The 20,403-nt window shown below is 33.7% G+C and overlaps 1 pseudogene; it reads right to left on the bottom strand.

Annotated features, from left to right (window-relative positions):
* Positions 1–1,199: 1,199 nt before the first annotated feature.
* Positions 1,200–16,660, bottom strand: LOC149569383 (putative protein S-acyltransferase 22; annotated as a pseudogene).
* Between the last annotated feature and the right edge of the window lie 3,743 nt (positions 16,661–20,403).

A 20,403-nucleotide genomic window follows, 5' to 3' on the forward strand; every position in this document is an offset into this window, starting at 1 on the left:
CAAATGCACTTTTGCAATAGTTAATAAGCAAGGGAATAGTTTCATTTAGATGCAGTCCAAACCTATACCCAACAGCTTGACTACAAGGGGAAATGACATATATTAGAATAAGACTAGCTTATATAGCTAAAGGTCATTGATGATACATTGATGAACACGTGGACTACATGATTAAAAAAATGGAAACAAAATATAGAATCACATTTTTAAGTAACATAAAATTTCACAAATATTATATTATTTTTATATTTTCTATATCAATTATAATATTCAATTATTTTTCAAAAAGCCTCCACTTTTAAAGCTTCTAAAACCACTTTTCCCATAAGAACCAACCATTAACTACCCAACACAGCAATATATTATTAGTAAGTAGGAGATATTTTCCAGAGCAAGTTAAATTATGATATTGCTATGCGGAATCAACTTTGTAGATTTTAAGTCAAACTCATTGACCCATGTTTCATGAGTAATAGTTCACAAGGACTCATCTCTCATGAGAATGAATGGAACACTTAGCACTCATTACAATTAGATGATGCTCACAGGTGGTAAATAAGCTAATATTATAATTTATTAACTATAAACTAACACTATGGATCATAAACAAACAAAAGAATAGTAGATTGAAAATGTGTTCTTAGCAACAATAGTTGTCTATTCATTTAATGTGACAAGAATGTATTCAGAGCCATGCATGAGAATCTCAAAAGAAGTTTAGCCTTCATTGTTTCACTTTCATGGCTATACTAGGATAACTATGGTACAAGGGGTGAATTGATAAATTTGTCCCTACAATTGGGATTGACAATAGCAAAAAATAAATAAGAAATATTTGAGAGAGATTTAAACAACATAGATCACCTAGAAGGCTCTTAAGGTTGGTACTAGATGACAATATCAGAGGTTTGAAAAGCATAGTTGAATTACTAGTCACAATGGGAAATAGAGGCTTCCTACCTATTGCTTGGAGAGCTAATGTGGATCCAGAACTGTAACATATCTCATTCCTATACATGTGATTTGAGATATAACAATGCCTAAATATTGACTATGAAACTCAGTCTTTGCTTCTTTATAGTCATTTTTGCAATTTATATTGCCGAAGCATTGATGAGAAATATTATTCAATCTGCTCAAGTGATATGGTTCCAGATGTCTAGTGTAGCAAGATCACAATGTACTAGGCATTTGAGTTCTTAGTTTTCAATATTGGAATCAAAGTTCCTTTTTAAGATTAAGGATTTGAGGACCAAAGGAACCACATTTTCAAGAGTGGTGGGTCTTTCCTTGGAAAATTTTCTAAGACTAGAACCTTTCACACTAAGGAAATTCATGTCCCTTTTTGGTGAATCAAATTGTGGAGGAAGAGAATAAATCCCTTCTATTGGATAATATTGTCCTTCGGGAACTTTAATCATAACACCTTTCCCATTGTTTGCTTGCATTGTCAAACCTCTTCCTTGTCTAGAAGTTCTAAAATTATTCATATCAAAAGGAATTTGGCTTGTTCTATGTGCAATGGGCTTAGAAGCTCTTGTTTGACCTTTATAAGCAAGATTCAAAAGCATTTTATTCCATGATAGCTTACATAACCTTACCGAGGCTCTGTCACTATCATCTGCACTTTCTCCTCCAGAAGCTTCATACCCATCACTGGTAGATCTTTGGAGCTTGGAGCCTTTGGGAATACATGAAGGGCTAGCTAAAATAGATGGTATGTCTACAATGCTTGAGGATGATTCCCTAAAATATTGAAGACTAGGTGAAGCAAAGCTTCTTCGAGTAGATGATGCAATCAACCTTCTAGTTGCCATTGGCAAGCTAGAATGAAATGCACTTTGTGCCTCTAACTGTAAAGGAGCCAATCCCATACAAGTTTCCTCAATTGGCTAGTTGATGTCCATAAGGCCTCTATCCCTGTTGTGATTTGATTTACTAGCTTGTTCTGAAGACACTTTAGTCAACTTCAAAGACCTTGTAAAAGGAAAATTCTTCCCCAGTGATTGTGATCTCCCACATTTATTCATTCATCTATGATTTTTAGAATTAGAATAGATCTCTATGCTTAGATCTCTACTGCTGCTTTCCAAACTACTATCTATCTCTATCACTAGCATGCCTTTTTGCTTGGATACAGGACATAGAACTTTTGAGTTTTTCCTTGCTTGTGTAGCAATCCTTGAAACCTCTTCTGCACTCATTCGAACCAGACACCAAGGGATAATCTTTACAAATCCTTTATTCTTTTGCACCATTTGTTCACTAGGTGTCCTCTTTATATTTTGGTTATCTACCTTGATGGATGGCATGACACTATCTCTTGGCAACACAGAGAAATACAAATCATCAAACTAGTGTAGTAAGTTATATAGATCTATTGAAATAAAATATGAATAACATGTGCACATTACATTTGTCTCAAAGACTGTAGGTTCAGATTTGGTCCTCTATAAAAAGGCGTGTTGGAGTGCACGAGGACCCATGGTGTAATGCACTCATAAAAATTGAATGACTCAATCCTGACACTGAACTTGTCATTGACATTAGCGGGCTTTGTGCTCCTCCCATATTTTGCTACTCTTTCTCTCTCATTGCAAAAATGTAATCATATGTGTTGACACCCTATTATTGGCATTTCTACCAAAGGAAATAAGCATAAAATACATTCATCATATAAAAAAAGGAATACCAAAAAGTTGAATATAGAAAATATCAATATTTCAAATCAAACATTTGAAAAGATTATCAAACTTTCTTATGAGCAAAACATGGAAGAAGAAAAGTTGTCCAAGAGAAAGCATTGCAATCATAGACAAAATAGTGCATGAACCCTATAAAATGACCCAATTGAAAAGACGAGCACTGTGTGATAAAAGGCTTGTTTTACATAACTCATTATCACTTTGACGGGTAATATTATAATTCTTATTTGTGCATAAATTTGAAAATGAGAGGGAAAATATGCAAAGATTGTTGCACAACTCACCAAGACAACAACAAATGGTCCCAATGAGAAACTACTACCCATCTTAGATACAATCTCCACATCAAAGTGACTCCAATTAAGGAAATGTCGCACTATTAAAAAGAGTCCAATTGACCACTGAAGTATAAGTTGCAATCCAAGTCCAAGATGTACAACCCATGTACCTATCAATAATAATAAGTGAGAGCCAAATGGGCTAAATGATTGCTTTCTATAAGCTAGAATAAAATTTTAGACCTTAAGGTGGGTCTGAACCAAGCAGAAGGGAGGCTCAATCAAAATGCTCCTAGATTTGGAGCATGATGGTTTAAGCACCATATTGTAATAAGCTAAAAATTAATGCAAATATGTTAGCCACCTATTCTTAGCTTAGGTGCAATGTATAAGGATCAAAATATGGTTGATATGGCTTACAACTCAAGCTTTAAAGGAATTGGTTTGATTTAGTTCCACTTTCTCTTCCCTAGACTCTGTCATAAGGTGCAGTCACTACTACACAATATAGTATTTTAAGACATTGATTTTACATGAAATTAATAGATTGTCTGAAATATTTAATTTTTAATTTTTAATATTTTAAAATGAAATTAGAACTTTCTTTAATGGTCTCTAAAAAATGTATAGAAAAATGAGGAAACTTGTATACGTCTATAATTGAGTGTCTTAATATATTGTCTTACATAATTGTCTCTGTAAGACAAAAATATTTCTCTTCCATTTTATCTTATAGAGACAATCTGTAAAGAAAACATATTAAGACACCCATTTAAAGACATGTTTGAGACGATATGCAACTTTTTCTTTGTCTTGAATGAAGATAATTTATCAAAAATTTGTCTCTAAATTTGACTTTAGTGCCCCCTCTTTGTAGTAGTGAGTGGAAAATATGGAGGAAAAGCCTACCAAGGAAAATCATATTTGTATCATGAAGTAATTATAAAAATCTATATAATAGGAATAATTTTTCTTTTTTCCTTTTTCTTTGTCATTTTGAATATTTATTGAAGAAAAGAAAAAACCAAGTTTACCAACAAAAGGGCAGAAATCATCAGGACAAAAAACTCTTTGTATTTCCTTCGTCCAATATGATCGTTAATCCACTGCATCAACAAACACTAATTAGTGCAAGGATACTACATTTTAACTTATGTTGTATGCATTATCTAAGGTAGAATAGAAGAATAATGTAATTGTATAGAATGAAAATAAAGCCATAAGTTTAGGATATAGTTGGTCGTCCTATACCCAACAATGATGATCAAAACTGTCAATGCATTTGTCACATACTTAGTAGTGCTTTCCATTTTCAAAGATCTGAAAAGGTAACAAGTTAATTTAGAAGTAGCCTCATTTCAGTACCAATGTAGAATTACATCATAAAATGATTGGAAAATGCATAAACGTAAAGCCAAAAGTCTCTAGGTGAATAAGGAGATCATTTCTCTCTCTTTTTTTCTTGTTTGGAGATCAACACATGAGAAAAAATTATCCTGGCACATCTCAACATGTAGATGACCTATGAATGAAATTGTGTCCTTTATATCCTTTGAATTAGAGCTGAAAAGTAGGTTCAAAAATTAAAAAATTGAATGCAAGATTGCCATGATTTAGGAAAGATAATGCCCCCTTATAAAGTGTAGGGACCACTGCAAACATACTAACATCTAGATTTCATAATTAAATCTTAGGAATTATGGTAGATATAACAACATAAATTAGGAAAAATAATAGATTATGTCTAGATAAACATAGTAAACTTTCATCATCTCAAAAAGACTACAACAGTAATTGTATTGTTGTACTACACATGGGAAGACTTCAGATCCAGGGCATAAGGGCTAAAACATTTTCTCTAACAGATAGCACATTTATCAATAAAGGGGAAAAAATGGCATAAATTGGCACATTTATATAAAATAGTATTCTAATAACCTCAATAATCTATTATTAGAAATTATTTGCCACATCCAAATGATCTATCACAATGATTGAAAGGATTATTCAAAAACACATAAAACTATACAAGTAGCCATGAGGAGTATAACAAAAATCCCAAATCAAGTCAGTTCATAGAAGTTCAGAAGTCATGAGTAACATGAGCTAGCTTGTCAATTACTTTCTTTTTCCAAATGGACCAAGAAACATAAGCGAATACAGTCTAGATATATACCCCAAGAAATCATGTGAATGATATTTAAAAATGTCATCATGGGAATGTTGTTTCACATCCTAAATAATGAAAGTTGAACCTATTAGTTTGATCTAAAGTGGATCATGAATTGTTAGCAAAGTGCATCCATTTGCCAACTATTCTCACAAAGACTAAAATGTGACTTGCAAGGCATTTCCTGATATCATTTTCCCTTGAGTTTCAACTAGAGATGAATAAAGGATGGATGGTTCAGGTGGACTATAGTTAAAAAAAAATCAAAGTGTTTAATGATATTACCAGATCAACTATTGAAGATGATAAAAAAAATAAAGAAACCTCCTTTTTCCTTGCAGTAGTGTCCAGTATGTCTAGGGTCTCTGAATCGAGAGCAATATCATATTTCTTTAACAATCTCAGATGTCAAAGCTTAGTCAAAGGAACAAGAGGCGATCCACATTTCTCCCAAAGTTGAGGTTGGCCTATCTCGACGGGCTTGCTTTCTATCTCTTGACATCCAATGTGATTCGATCTACTGTAAAATAGAAAACCTACGTGGGTGAAAGACAAAGTGAAAGTGAAATGTTTCTTCTTGTTTTTTTCAATGTATAAGGCCTGTGTTGGTCAAAATTTTGACCAACATGGGCCTTACATGTAAAAAAAAGAAATTTTTTGCCTTAACATTTTGACCAACCTAAACTTATTTAGTTAATGGTCAGAAATTTTGGTAGAAAAATGAGGTTAAATGTAGTAGTGAGAGATTTTATTTCTTAGATGGGTTTTTAGGATATAATCAAGTGTTGGTCCAAGAATCTGATAGATACAAGATTTCTTTCACTACCAAATGGGGCACTTAGGCCTATAGAAAGATGCCTTTTGGACTAACCAATGCAGGTGCTACTTTTCAAAAGGCAATGGAGATGGTTTTCAAGAATATGATTGAGAAGTTTGTTCTAGTTTACCTTGATGATAGAATAGTTTACTCCAAGAATGTGGCAAATCATTTTGACCATCTGAGGCAAGTATTCATCAAATTTAGAGAATGTGGTGTATCCCTAAATCCATATAAGTGTGTGTTTTCCACTAGTCAAGGGAAGTTGCTTGGACATATTATGTCTAAGGAGGGTTTGGCTATTGATCCTAAAAGAATAGAGGCAATTCTTTCTCTCCCACTTCCTACTCATAAGAAAAGGTTGCAAAGCTTCCTTGGTAGAATCAAATTTGTAACGTGATTCATCCCTAACCTTGCTACCATGGTTAAGCCCCTTATAGCTATGCTAAAAAAGAATATGATGTTTACTTGGAAAAAGGAAAGTAGAGCTATTTTTGAAGAGATTAAGGTAGTAATAACATCAGCTCCTACCCTTATCAATCCCAAATTTGATAAGGATTTTATCCTCTATACCCTTGGAGGTGAGTCAAGTGTGTCAGCTATCTTGACACAACTAAATGATACAAATGAAGAACAACCTATAGCCTTTTTTAGTGAAGAAATAAAGGAGTATGAAGATAAGTACAGTTATAGTGAAAAATAGGTCCTCTTTGTCATAAGAGCCCCAAAAGAAATTCAAGCATATTTTGTCTCACAAAAAGATCCAACTCTTCCCTCCAACCAAAAAATTAAGTTTTTCCTATCAAGCATGGCCAATAGTCATATTTTCAAATATTCAAATGGTCAAATGTTACAAAAGATATATTTAAAAAACCTTGGGTTATGTTTTATGTCCTAAGTCTTCAAGTGGTCACATGTTATAAAGATCTTGATGGGCCTGCATCTTCTTATGCAACTAATTTTCAAAAATCTATGGTCATCACTTTTTTGCTATCAAAAGTTGCACAACCATTTTCCATAAGAAAATAAAAAAAATGTGATACGTTCCCTAATGGAGCCTTTTCCTTTTGAGTCATGTGCAGTAATTAGTGAAGATATTGGGAACTATTGATTTGAAGATGGATCTATGACTATCATTTTATCGCTATAGAAAGTTGCTAGACCTTTAATCATAGCAACATAATGATAGTGTGCCATGCATCCTAGTGGGCCACTTCCTTTTATAGCTTGAAGGAATGTTAGAGGAGATGACATGTGTTCCTATTTAATTGGTCTTTCTACAACTGAGCCAAGTTTTCAAAGTTTTCAACTAGCACTATCAATCAGATATGAGATCAACGATTGATGTTATGTTGCTAACCTAAGATGCAAGGTCATTTTACATAGAAACATAGGGATGGATCAATACATGTCTCAACAAGCCTAGGTGGCAAGTAAGCATTGATGGTCAAGTTCATTTTTGTGATGAGCATTTTATGTTATATCAATTTCAAGCTATGAAGTAGCAATTATAGTTAGTTTGAATTCACAGTTTCACAAGGTAAACAGTTAATTAAGATAAAAAGGTAGTGAAACTGTGACTAGGGTAGGGTTAATAGGTCAACATTAAGTTGGAAGAGTGGTCAAGTGACAGAATGATAAAATATAATCGGTCCATGTGGCAAAATCTAAGGATTGAGAGCTAGTTGATCAATGACATGGCTGACATGGCATGTTGATAGCAAGAAAGAAATAACTCTTAAATGGAAAATATGATCTCCTTCATCGTCCACAACCACTCTTCAACATTCCCCATTCCTAACAAATGTAAAGGGACACTCCATCACTATCTGGTTATCCATCTACCCAGTCAGAATGATAATGGTCATCATTTTTATCTTCTCAAGGTTCTATTTGGTGAATAATATGATTTTATTTTATTTGGATGTGTACCATGATAAGATCTTTCCCATATTTGTAGTGATTGTTCTCTACAACCTTAAATGCAATTTGTGTGCATTTCCTTATGGTAGAAGCTTTTTGAGTTATGCTTACACTATAAGAACAAATTTTGTAACCCTTCTTAAGATCAGTCATTTTTTCTCCGATTCTATAGCAGTAGAATTTTATACTCTATTACTATAATTTTATTTTGCCTATGAGTGAATGTAATCCTCCAATTTACCTCATTTTCCCATCAATATTAGTGCAACATCTTTTTACCTTTTTTGGTGTTTGTTTTCATTCTTTGATTTGCATAAATATATCTACTCTTTCCTTTGAATGTTGTAAAGTGATGTTCCTTCCTTGTGGCATTTTATTTGGTTCCTAATCTATGTGTAATTGTTGAATGAAGATAAAGATTGAATCAATGTATTTTGAGGTTATATTGATGAATAGTGCATTGTTAGACAAAGATATGATTGAACAAACTATTTTGGTATATACCTCCTTTAGATTAGATTAGGGAGTTTGCTTTCTCCATTTTCCTCCATTTTCCTCCATTCTTTCTCCATTTTCCTCTCAAAGCCTAGTTATGTGAACCTTGATAGTAAGGAAGCTGGCCTTCTCTGGAGACTCAATCTCATAATTCAAGTGTTAGATTATGGTGATTAATTAGGAAAGTACTATACATTAAAAAAATTGGTACTATTCATAGATTTTCCATTCATAGATTTGCCACTAAAGCTATGGCTAATTTATGGCCAACATGTTATAACCCTAAAGTGGTTTAATACTTGTATAAAAGGGTTTAGGGTTGGGTATTTTCATTATGTTGTGATGCAAAATTGCTTCTTGTGGCAGTATTGAGCTGTAAGGGATTGCAAACTGTAATCAAGTTGTAACCACTGGATTGTAATAAGATTGGATTTGTTGTTTGGTGAACGTAGCCCAGGGATTGGGTGAACCATGTTAAATCTTGGTGTCTTGTGTTCATTTCTATGTGATCTATTATTTTTTTGTTATTGGTTATATATGCATGTAGTTTTTATTTTTGTCTATGGTTTTATCCTAACAAGTGGTATCAGAGCAAAAGTTGTCTTTCAGTTATCCTTTGCAGGAAAGTCTCACAGTTGAGTGGGAGCAATGGAAGATGAGGGTAAGTTGAGGGTTGATAGGTTTAATTTGTAGAACTTCTAGTTATGGAAGATGCAAATGGAAGATTATCTTTATCAGAAGGATTTATGGAAGCCATTGGAAGGCAAAGCCAAGAATCAGGGAACTATGTCAGATGTTGAATGGGATCTTTTGGACAGAAAGGCACTTGGAAGCATTTGGTTATGCCTGGCACCATCAGTGGCATTTAATATTACAAAAGCAAAGATGACAGAAGAGTTGATGAAAACCCTAGCAACACTATATGAAAAACCCTCCACTTCAAAAAAGGTATTTCTCATGAAGTGTTTATTTAATATGAAAAGGGTTGAAGGTGGATCTGTTGCAGATCATTTAAATGAGTTTAATACTATTACTAGTCAATTATCTTCTATGGGTATCAATTTTGATGAAGAAATTAGGGCTCTCTTGATTTTTTGTTCTTTTCCTAAAAGCTAGAATGGCTTGGTAATGGCTATGAGTAATTTTTTTCCTAGATCTAGTACCCTAAAATGTGAAGATGTGATCGGTGTTGTTTTGAGTGAGGAAACTCATAGGAAATCCTTAGGTGGATCTACATCAGGAAGTGCTTTGAATGCACAAAGCAGGGGTAGAATGATTGAGAGAGGAAGTAACTCTAGAAATAATGGGAAATCAAGAGGAAAGTCAAAGGGAAAGAGGTCTCAATTGAGAGGACCAAACGATTGCTAGTACTATGGGAAACTAGGGCACAAAAAGAAAGATTGCTGGAACTGAAAGAAAAATGAAGGAGATAAATCAGATGGAGACAAGGAGGAAAATATGGTAAGTAAAAAATCCAAAGAGGATGCTTTGCTTTTGTCTTTAGAAAGTGTTGATGATTCATGGGTTTTAGATTTTGGTGCTTCATTTCATGCTACACCTCATAGAGGTTATTTCATTGATTATGTCCAAGGGGATTTTGGGCTTGTTTATTTGGGGGATAATGAACCCTGTCAGATTGTTGGAAAGGGAAAAATTAAGATTAAGTTGTAGAATGGGAATCATTGGCTACTACATGAGGTAAGACATGTTCCAAGGCTGAGTAGGAATTTAATTTCAGCGGGTCAACTTGGTGATGAGGGTTGTGTAGTTACTTTTAATGATAAAAATTGGAAGGTTTCAAAAGGTTCCCTTGTAGTAGAAAAAGGTGTGAAAGTAGGCACCTTATATCTTTGTACAAGTCATATTGTTCCTTCTACTTTCATTTTTTAGAGAAAAATGAATGTTCAGGAACAATTGTTGCACTTGAGTAGGGAGAACAAATAGCTGCTGTAGATTCTGATACAAGGTTGTGGCACAATAGACTTGGGAACATGAGTGAGAAAGGTATGAAATTAATTCATTCAAAGAAAGGTTTACTAGGTCTAAAATGTGTTAATATGGATTTCTATGAAAGTTGTGTGTATGGAAAACAAAAGAGAGTGAGTTTTGTAAAGACTGGGAAGGAAAACAAAAAGGAGAAATTAGAGCTTGTGCATACAGATGTATGGGGACCAACTCATGTATCTTCCCTTGGTAGCTCTCATTATTATGTTACATTTATTGATGACACAACTAGAAAAGTATGAGTTTATTTCCTTAGATAGAAATCTGATGTATTTCAAACTTTTTAAGAAATGGAAATGCTTGGTTGAAAATGAGACTGGTAAGAAATTAAAATGTCTTAGATCTGATAATGGTGGTGAGTATTGCAGTCATGAATTTGAAGATTATTGCTCCACTAATGGTATTCATAAACAAAAAACTATTCCAAAGACTCCACAGGAAAATGGAGTGGCTGAAAGCATGAATAGGACTATAATGGAGCGTGCAAGGAGCATGAGGTTGCATGTTGGGTTTCCCTTACACATGTGGGAAAAGGCTATCAATACTATAGTATATTTGATTAATAGAGGTACCTCTACTCCTTTGGGTTGTGGTATTCTAGAGGAGGCATGGACTGGTAAGAAGGTGAGTTATTCTTTTCTCAAGACCTTCAGTTGTGAAGCTTTTGCTCATATAGACTCTGAAAATAGAACCAAGCTAGAAGCTAAATCAAAGAAATGTGTCTTTGTTGGATATGGCATTAATGAATTTGGTTATAGGCTTTGAGATTTTGAAAATCATAAAATTGTTAGAAGTCGGGATGTCATATTCAATGAGAAAGTGTTGTACAAAGATCTATTGCAGCAACATAAGAAGAAAGAAGATGATTATGTAGTGTCAGATGATACTCAAAAAGCTTATGTTCCAACAATTCTTCATGATGTGCAACAACCGCAACAAAAAATACCACACACACCAGTGAATGTTAGATGATCAACAAGGCAAATTAGACCTCCACAAAGATTTTCTCCCTCTTTGTATTCTATTTTACTTACTGATGTTGGTGAACCTAAAAGTTATGATGAAGTTGTGTAGGTGGATACTAAGATTCAGTGAGAGTCTGCCATGAAAGATAAAATGGACTCTTTGCTAAAGAATAAGACGTGGGATTTGTGCAAGTTTCCTGCAGGTAAAAAGGCTTTATAGAATAAGTGGGTTTACAGGTTGAAAGAAGAGGAAGGAGGTAAGAAAAGATTTAAGACCAGGTTAGTTGTAAAAGGATTTGTACAAAAAAAGGAAATTGATTTTGATGAGATATTTTCTCCTGTTGTTAAAATGACTTATATTTGTACTGTTTTAAGTCTTGTGGCTACTAAAGATTTGCATTTAGAGTAGGTGGATGTTAAAATAGCCTTTCTTCATGGTGATTTGGATGAAGAAATATATATGGCTCAACCACAGGGTTTTGAGGTCAAAGGTAAGGAGAACTTAGTGTGCAAATTGAAGAAATGTTTATATGGCTTGAAGCAAGCACCTCGGCAATGGTATCTGAAATTTGACAAGTTTATGCATGAGCATGGCTATAATAGGTGTCATTCAGATTAGTGTATTTATTTTAAAAGGTTGGATGATGATAGCTACATTATTTTATGTTTATATGTTGATGATATGTTTGTAGCTGCGTCTAACATGGATCATATTAAGGGGCTGAAATGCCAGTTAGCACATGCATTTGCTATGAAGGATTTGGGGGCAGCAAAACAAATCCTTGGTATGAAAATTTGTAGAGATAGGAAGAACAGAACATTAATGCTATCTCAAGCTAATTATGTTGAGAAGATGTTGCAACATTCTCTATGGAGAATGTTAAAGTTGTTAGCACACCTTTACCTGGTCATTTGAAGTTCATTAAGGAGATGTGTCCTAAGACATAGGAAGAGGAGGATAAGATGTCCAAGGTACCCTATGCTTTAGTTATCGAAAGCTTGATGTACGCTATGGTATGCACTAGGCCAAATAGTGCACATACAGTGGGAGTTGTTAGCAGGTATATGAGTCATCTAGGATTTGAGCATTGGAATGTTGTCAAGTGGATTCTCAGATATTTGAGAGGAACATCCAATAAGTGTTTACACTTTGGGGGCTTTATTACTAATTTGCAGGGCGATGTTGACTCAGATTTGGCAGGGGATATTGATACCAGGTGGAGTACTATAGGTTATGTCTTTACTGTTGGTGGGGTAGCCATGAGTTGGGTTTCTAGGTTATAGAAGATTAATGCCCTATCCACTACAGAGGTAGAGTATGTTGCTACTACAGAGGCAGCCAAGGAGATGATATAGCTTCAGTTCTTCTTGAAAGAATTGGGACATCCTCAGAAGGATAATTATTTGTTCACAGATAGTCAAAGTTTCATTCATCTTGCAAAGAATTCAGCTCTACATTCTAAGACAAAACACATATAGTTGCGGTATCATTTCATTTGGTCAGTTTTGGAGGATGGATAGTTAAAGTTGGAGAAGATACATACCAATGAAAATCTAGTAGATATGTTGAAAAAGGTTGTAACAAGGGAGAAGTTGAACTCCTCTTCAGCTTCATTTGGTCTTTTAGACTAAACATGAACAACAGAGTCCAAGGTGGTTTGATCCAGTGGGAGCCCCATGTGGTAGTGGTATTGCTACAAGATCAGTCTCCAAGTGGGAGATTGTTTTTTAGTGTGGAGCCTGATCAGTACCCAAGTGGGAGATTGTTAGATTATAGTGATTGATCAAGAAAGTATTGTACATACTTCATAATTAGTGGGCTTTAGGGCATCACCCTAAAAAAATTTTTGGTACTATTCGTAGATTCACCATTCATAGATTCACCACTAAACCTATGGTTAATGTATGGCCGACATGTTATAACCCTAAAGTGGTTTAATACTTGTATAAAAGGGTTTAGGTTTGGGTATTTTATTATGTTGTGATGCGAAATTTCTTCTTGCGGCGGTATTGAGCAGTAAGGGATTGCAGACTGTAATCAGGTCATAATCACTGGCTTGTAATAAGATTGAATTTGCTATTTGGTGGACGTAGCCTAGGGATTGGGTGAACCACGTTAAATCTTGGTGTCTTGTGTTCATTTCTATGTGATCTTTTTTTTTTCGATTATATTTGCATGTAGTTTTTATTTATGTCTGTGGTTTTATCCTAACATCAAGTCCCATAGCTTGGAGATTTTTTCCATGTTTCACAAGGTTGCCTTTAGGTAAAACTTTAGGCAAGGGTGCAAGCTTTTGTAACAAGGTTCAAGACCTAATCAATGATGGCGATATAGTTGTTGGTGGACATAACAACAATTCATATCACAAAGATTTTAAAGAACCATTTTCCACCCTATGGAAATGGAGAAAGCTCTACACATAAAACAAACAACAAATTCAATTATATATACAACCATGACAATGATGTGATCAACATGGTTGAACCCATGGACTCTGATTATTGTCATGTTATCATGATTAAAAGAAAACATGACAAGATGAAACCTAGGATTTCATTTGTCTTAAAAGGTGTTATGTCTTCTACATCTGATCCTGAACAATCACAATAGCTAAAAGAAAAAACTTGTGTTACCCTTTTGTAAAGGAAAGGGCTATCAAAAGTATAATTATTCACCTTCGATGATATAATACTGGTACTATTATTTTGAACTTTAAAATGAAGTAAACTAATGAAATGTGTAGAAATGAATGGATTTTAGCATTATAATTTTTAATAATTATTTGGAATGAGAATTAATATATTTTCTTAATTTTTATAGATAATTTTTTAGCTATTGAAAAGTGATGAAAATTAGGGGTCTAGCTCCCACCACAAAACTATATGTAAATAAACTTATTTCCCTTTGATCTCAGACTATGTTATAGATAACATATATAGCTAGAACAATCAAAGATAAAAAGTAGTTTTAGATCTATATTTTCTCTTTTATAGTGATTCAAATTTCAACTCACCTGAAATCCATAGTTTTTATCTCTCACCACATTTTTCAAAACAAATCTATTCTAACTAGATGAAAAAATATACATTCTAGAAGAGGAGTCTCTCCTCTAGAATGTCATATAATTTTTAAATTTTATTGATGTAATTTAATATTTTTTTCTTTCTCAAAATTGACATCTTTTTGAGTGTTAAAATATGTGCCTATAGAATTTTTTAATTACAATATACTACATCTAATGGAAACACTATAAACTGAATATGAGAATATTATTTACTTTGAGCTTGATCCAGGTGGATCGTGAAGAGCTCAAAAATTTAGCCCACTCAAAATCTCCCAAAATTGACATCAATGCATAGAGCATGATGAAACATTCTCGACACAATTTGAAGTGTGTCAAAAGGAGTCTATTTGCTTGAGATTTTCTTGGTCAAATTTTGGGTCAAACTACTGAACCAGGGGTTGACCAAAAAGGTGAAATTGGACTATCTCAAAAGTGGTCAACAATGGGTCTTAAATTAAAGACCCCGTCAAGAGCTTCATACTGGCGTTCATTTCATCAAAAATGGAGTTCATATGTGAAAGTTATGATAGTTTAAAGTTGGATGCTAAAGCCAAGTATGATGACATCAGCATGATGTCATTACGATAGGGTGTCATGAATTTCCATGATTTACCATGATTGTTTAAAGATTTTTTAGAAGGTCTTTTTGTTTTAAAATGACTAATGTTGTTTTAAAATATAAAATGAACATATAACGTTCCTATTAATAAGGATTCACTTTTGTATTTAAAAATTTAATAAGAGGCCATAATCTAACCAAGATTTCTATGTAAGGCTTGAATTATAAAAGCCAAAAATTGAATCTATTAGAATATAAGAGCTATTAATATTAAGGATTTACATGGGAGGTATATGGAAGATTTATTTGTTATTTAAGGGGGAGATAGTTATCAAATTTGTTATTTGGTTTTACACCAAATAAGGAAAATAATTTTTATAAAAGGGGACTTATTCTTCTCTTGTAAAGGTAATTAGTCCTTGGGGAGAAGAAGACTTGGATAAGTCTTTATAATTTTCCAAAGAGGAAATTTGGGAGAATGCTCTAGAGAATTAAGTGGTCTTATAATATGAGATAAAAACTTAGAATTCTCTTGAGAGGATTTTTCATGACCTTATGTCATTTTTGTAAAGGCTTAATGCCCATTGAGAGAGAGTTGCAGTTTTATTGCTTAGCATTGTAAAAAGTGGCAAAGGACCTATGCACGAATATTTTGCTAGCAAGTTCCTGTCATCACAATGTGGAAGTGAGAAGTAGATTGTAACTCCATGGAAGACCATGGTGATGTATGATTTTTACATCATAATTAATGGCATCAATCTTGGGAGTTTGCAGATCCGTAGACATAGCCAAAGTCTGGTGAACTCCGAAATCAAATCTTTTGTCTCTTGTTCTTTTTGATGCATGTTTTGTGTACTTAGTTATTTTCCACCTTTCTAAGTTTTATTTGCATAGTTCACAAGAAACGTCAGTTATGATCTTTAATTCAAATCTATATCCTACTGAATCTTAAAATTGTAAGTGATTCATAACAAGGAGTTTACAGATCAGAATTCTATAAAATGGTGTTTATATGTTATTCAAAATATATCATAAAAATTAATAAGAGTTATTGAAATGTCACTTTTCTGAAATAAATTTATTTCTTTGGTAATTGGATACAAACTAGTATAAAACATACATTTATTGGACATCTCCAATTGGAAAAGTGTGAGACCATAAATAACTTAGCTACAATGAATTTATCTAGATCATATGTTTGGAAAATTCTGATTTTTAGATAGACATACTCAAATTTAGTCATTCTAATAAGTCAGCATGAAGTTGACATAGCTTTGTACTTTTATCTCATTGATCTTGTGCCAATGTTGTTACATGCCCTCATGCCAATCTAGTACTCAAAGGCCCTATGCCTTTTGTTCTTGAGATACATCAACACAAAGACAAACCTATTTCTGGTCCATCTAGCAAGACAAAAGTTACAACATCTTCCATAGTTACAAACTATAGTATACTCAAACAAATACAATGGACAAATGCTTAAATAACTATCTTTGAATTACTCAAAATCTTGCCTTCTCATAGGTAGATTCTAGACAATGCCCTTACCGAGGCAAGTATACCTGAAGATCTTGATCTTGATAGGTTTCAATCAATGGTAGGTCACTTGAGCTAACCTCACTATTTGTCCTTTTCTGAAGAGGATGATAATTCATTGAGTCATCCTCATAACCAACCATTGCATATTTAAGTTATGATACACCAAAAACATTTCTGTCACATGCTCATTGATAATGAAGCTGGTCTGAACATCTATTCTATTATTTTTCTTAATAAATTGGGTTATTATAAAGAGTCTATTGATCCTCATCACAAAATAACCATCAAGGCATATGATGAATTCAAGCATAAACCCTTAGGTCTCATTATGTTGCCACTTCATGTTGGTCTAGTAGAAAGAGATGTTACCTATCAAGTCCTTGACATTCTATTAGCGTACAACATCCTGTTAAGGAGACCATAGATACATGGAATGAAAATTATACCTTCAACATACCATCAATGTGTTAAGTTTCCATTTCATAGCTTTGAAGTCACCATACCTGCTAATACTAGCTACATTTGTAACATGCTAAAATCTGCTGAAAAAATTTGTATGTGCAAATAGGGAATCTATGGATCATCATGATGATAAGCTAAAAAAATGGAGAGGTCCCTAAAGTTGATAGAAAATGGAATAGGTGAGTATCGTATTGAACCTGTTCTATTTGTGACTTCTCTTCCTGAGTCTCCTTGCCATTATGGGAGACCATCTGAAGTGAAGAGACCATTTGTGTTCTCACCTCAGACTAAATTCAATGGTACTTTTTTCAAAGTTTCTACTCTCTAGAAGTGGAAGATGAGGACAGAGCCATCATTGTGTAGCTATATAAAGAAGAGACTCTCACTGATCTCACAAAACAATCTCATGAGATTACTTGTAAAAATTATAGTCTAGGTCTTAAGATAATTAAACACTTTGGTTACAATGGAAATGGTCCTATTGGATGTAACAACAATAGATTGATTGATCCTATCAAAGCAATATCTAGAAGGTCTTGGGATACAACAGGTCTAGATTTCAAGAAGATTCCCTTTCATCTAGGGATTAATAAATTCATACTAGAGTCAGAAAGTTCATCTTAACATGAATCACAAACTAATTCAGATAATCATAAGGATAGTTTTGACAATGAGGATACTTTTAATTATCCAATTCCTTTAGATCTTGCTAAGCTTTTTGCAGATGGCCTCTTACCATGTGTTGGTACTATGGATGGTGATAATGATTCTTCTAAAAAAACTACTAATCTTCCTCATATTTAACAAGAAAGAGGAGAGTCTAGTTATGTTGTAGTAGTTGAACAACTTTGTAAAAGCCAAGATGAAAATGAAAGTGGAGAATGGGTTCCCATCACTATTGGAGTAGCATAGATTCTTGAGAGTACGAATTTGATTCTCTCACAAAGGCCACTTTAGACAAGGATGTAGATCAAGTTCATATATATGAAAATTAACTTAAATTAGGCGAATAATCTAGGGTTTAGCTAGATGAGTCTCATCCTACTAGTGTCAATGGGCCATCAATTAATGTCATTAGCACACAAAGGAATTTGAATACACCTTTAGAAAAAGTTGCTTTAAGTCTCAAATTACTTGTCCGTGCATTTTATGACTATACCATGAATGTCATCGAACCCATCACTTCTATTTCACTCACTTATCCCAAGCTCATAGACTATAATTCCAATGATACATCTAGTGAAGTCCCTATATTCTAGAATGACTATGCTCTTTCCTACTACATAAATGTTGTCAAACTAGTAAAATCCTCTACTAGTGAACAAAGTGTCAATATAACTAAAGATGACATTTGTAAGAATTTGGTATAGCTATGATACCAAATAAGAACTTGCCTTAATGAAATATTCACCCAAGATCTAGGAACTCAAGCACAAGCACAACAATAGACTAAAGGTATGATTAGAATAACAATATCCAAAATTGATTTATTGATATTCAATGTTCTATTACATGTTCTGATACATGTGTATACACACTAGGAGTGCCTGTATATAAAGGCCTCTTAGATGCATCTAGAATGGTTCTAGAAAGAACTAGGAGAAAAGCATGACAACTAATCACATATCTTATCCTTCATTGTAGATGAGAGGATAAGTATGACAAGGTGTATCTCATGTAGAGATGTTGTAGACACCATGTGCATAATTAGAGTTGGTAACTCTTGTATTGTCAACATGACAACTCACAAGAGTATGCATACTCCTATGTGGCTAACTAATAAATAATAAAATAATGCATTTACCTAAGTAAACTTAAGTAAGTGTAAATAGTGAATACATATTTACACCAACAACATCAAATATCTCAGTCATACAATCAAAAAGAAAAAAATAGAAGGTATGATGGTGAAAACCACATTGTGGAAGTATCAGAACCCAAAATAGTAAAAACAAGACATATCCAAAGGTGAAAACCTTTTTGAGGCACCTAAGGATGAGATGTTTGATGTGCTTCCTAGTCATTTTCAAGAGAGATCATCGGTGTTGATAGAGCCAACATAGCCAATCAACTTGGGAACAGAGGAGCAACCTCATATGATACACATTATACAGTCTTTATCTTGAGAAGAAAAAGAGAAATTCATTACCTTATTTCAAGAGAAAAAGATTATTTTTGAATGGGCATACTTAGACATGCCATTCTTAGATCTTGACCTCATAATGCATCATTTGTCTATAGTACTAGGAGTAAAACCAGTCAAGTAGAATCTAAAGAAAATGCATTCTCATGTTGCATTACTTGTTAAATTTGAACAGGAAAAACTTTTAAAAGTTGGTTTCATCCATGCCATTGACTATGCTAAATGGATCTCTGACATTATTCCAATCTCCAAACATGACAAGTCTATCCAAGTTTGTACAAATTTTTGAGATTTGAACATATCATGTCCAAAGGATGATTTTCCACTTCCCAAAATTAATATGATCGTGGATATGGTAGTAGGATATGAAATGTACTCACTCATGGATAGTTTTTCTAGTTATAATCGGATTAAAATTGTGCTGGAAGACCAGGAGAAAATTGATTTTACGTGGGCATGGGGTGTTTTCTATTGGAATGTGATATTCTTTGGTTTGAAGAATGTTGGCACCATGTATCAAAGGGCGGTTACAATAATCTTTCATGACATGATGCATAAGATGATGGAGGACTATGTTGTTCATACCTTGGTCAAAAGTAAACAACACAACACTCATTTGTAAGATTTGGAACCTATCCTAGATCACATGGGAAAATTCAGTCTTAGATTAAATCCTAAGAAATGTGCATTTGGTGTAACTTCTAGAAAGTTGCTCGGCTATATTGTCTTTGCAAAAAGAATCAAGGTGTACCCTGAAAAGGTTCAAGAAATCATATAAATGCCTCCACTCCATAAGATTAGTGAAATGAGGGGTTGTATGGAATACTTCAATCCATTCATAGATTCATCTCACAATTAGCAAATAGGTCATAGCCTTTTACCAAGAATCTATATAAAGGTGTATAATATGACTAGAAAAATATTGTGATCAAAGCTTAACACAGATCAAACAATATCTTGCTAATCCACCAATCCCAATGCCTCCTATTTTTGGGAAGCCTCTCATTCTATATATCTCAGTAACAGAATCATCTTTTGGTATCTTGCTAGCTTAGGAGGACAATGATAACAAGGAGCATACCATATGTTATCTTAGTCATACATTGGTCTCTTATGAGATGAACTACAGTGTCCTTCAAAAGGCTTGCTTGGTAGTGGTCTTCACTTCTCAAAAGTTGTGACACTATACGCTAGCACATACTACATGTCTAATTACTAAAATTCATCCCTTAAAATACTTTCTTAGCAAGGAAGCTGTGATAGGTAGATTGGCTAAAT

This window comes from Cupressus sempervirens, chromosome 3 (assembly GCF_028749045.1).
Source record: "Cupressus sempervirens isolate cs-2001-9-10 chromosome 3, ASM2874904v1, whole genome shotgun sequence".
In the NCBI taxonomy this organism is placed as follows: Eukaryota; Viridiplantae; Streptophyta; class Pinopsida; order Cupressales; family Cupressaceae; genus Cupressus; species Cupressus sempervirens.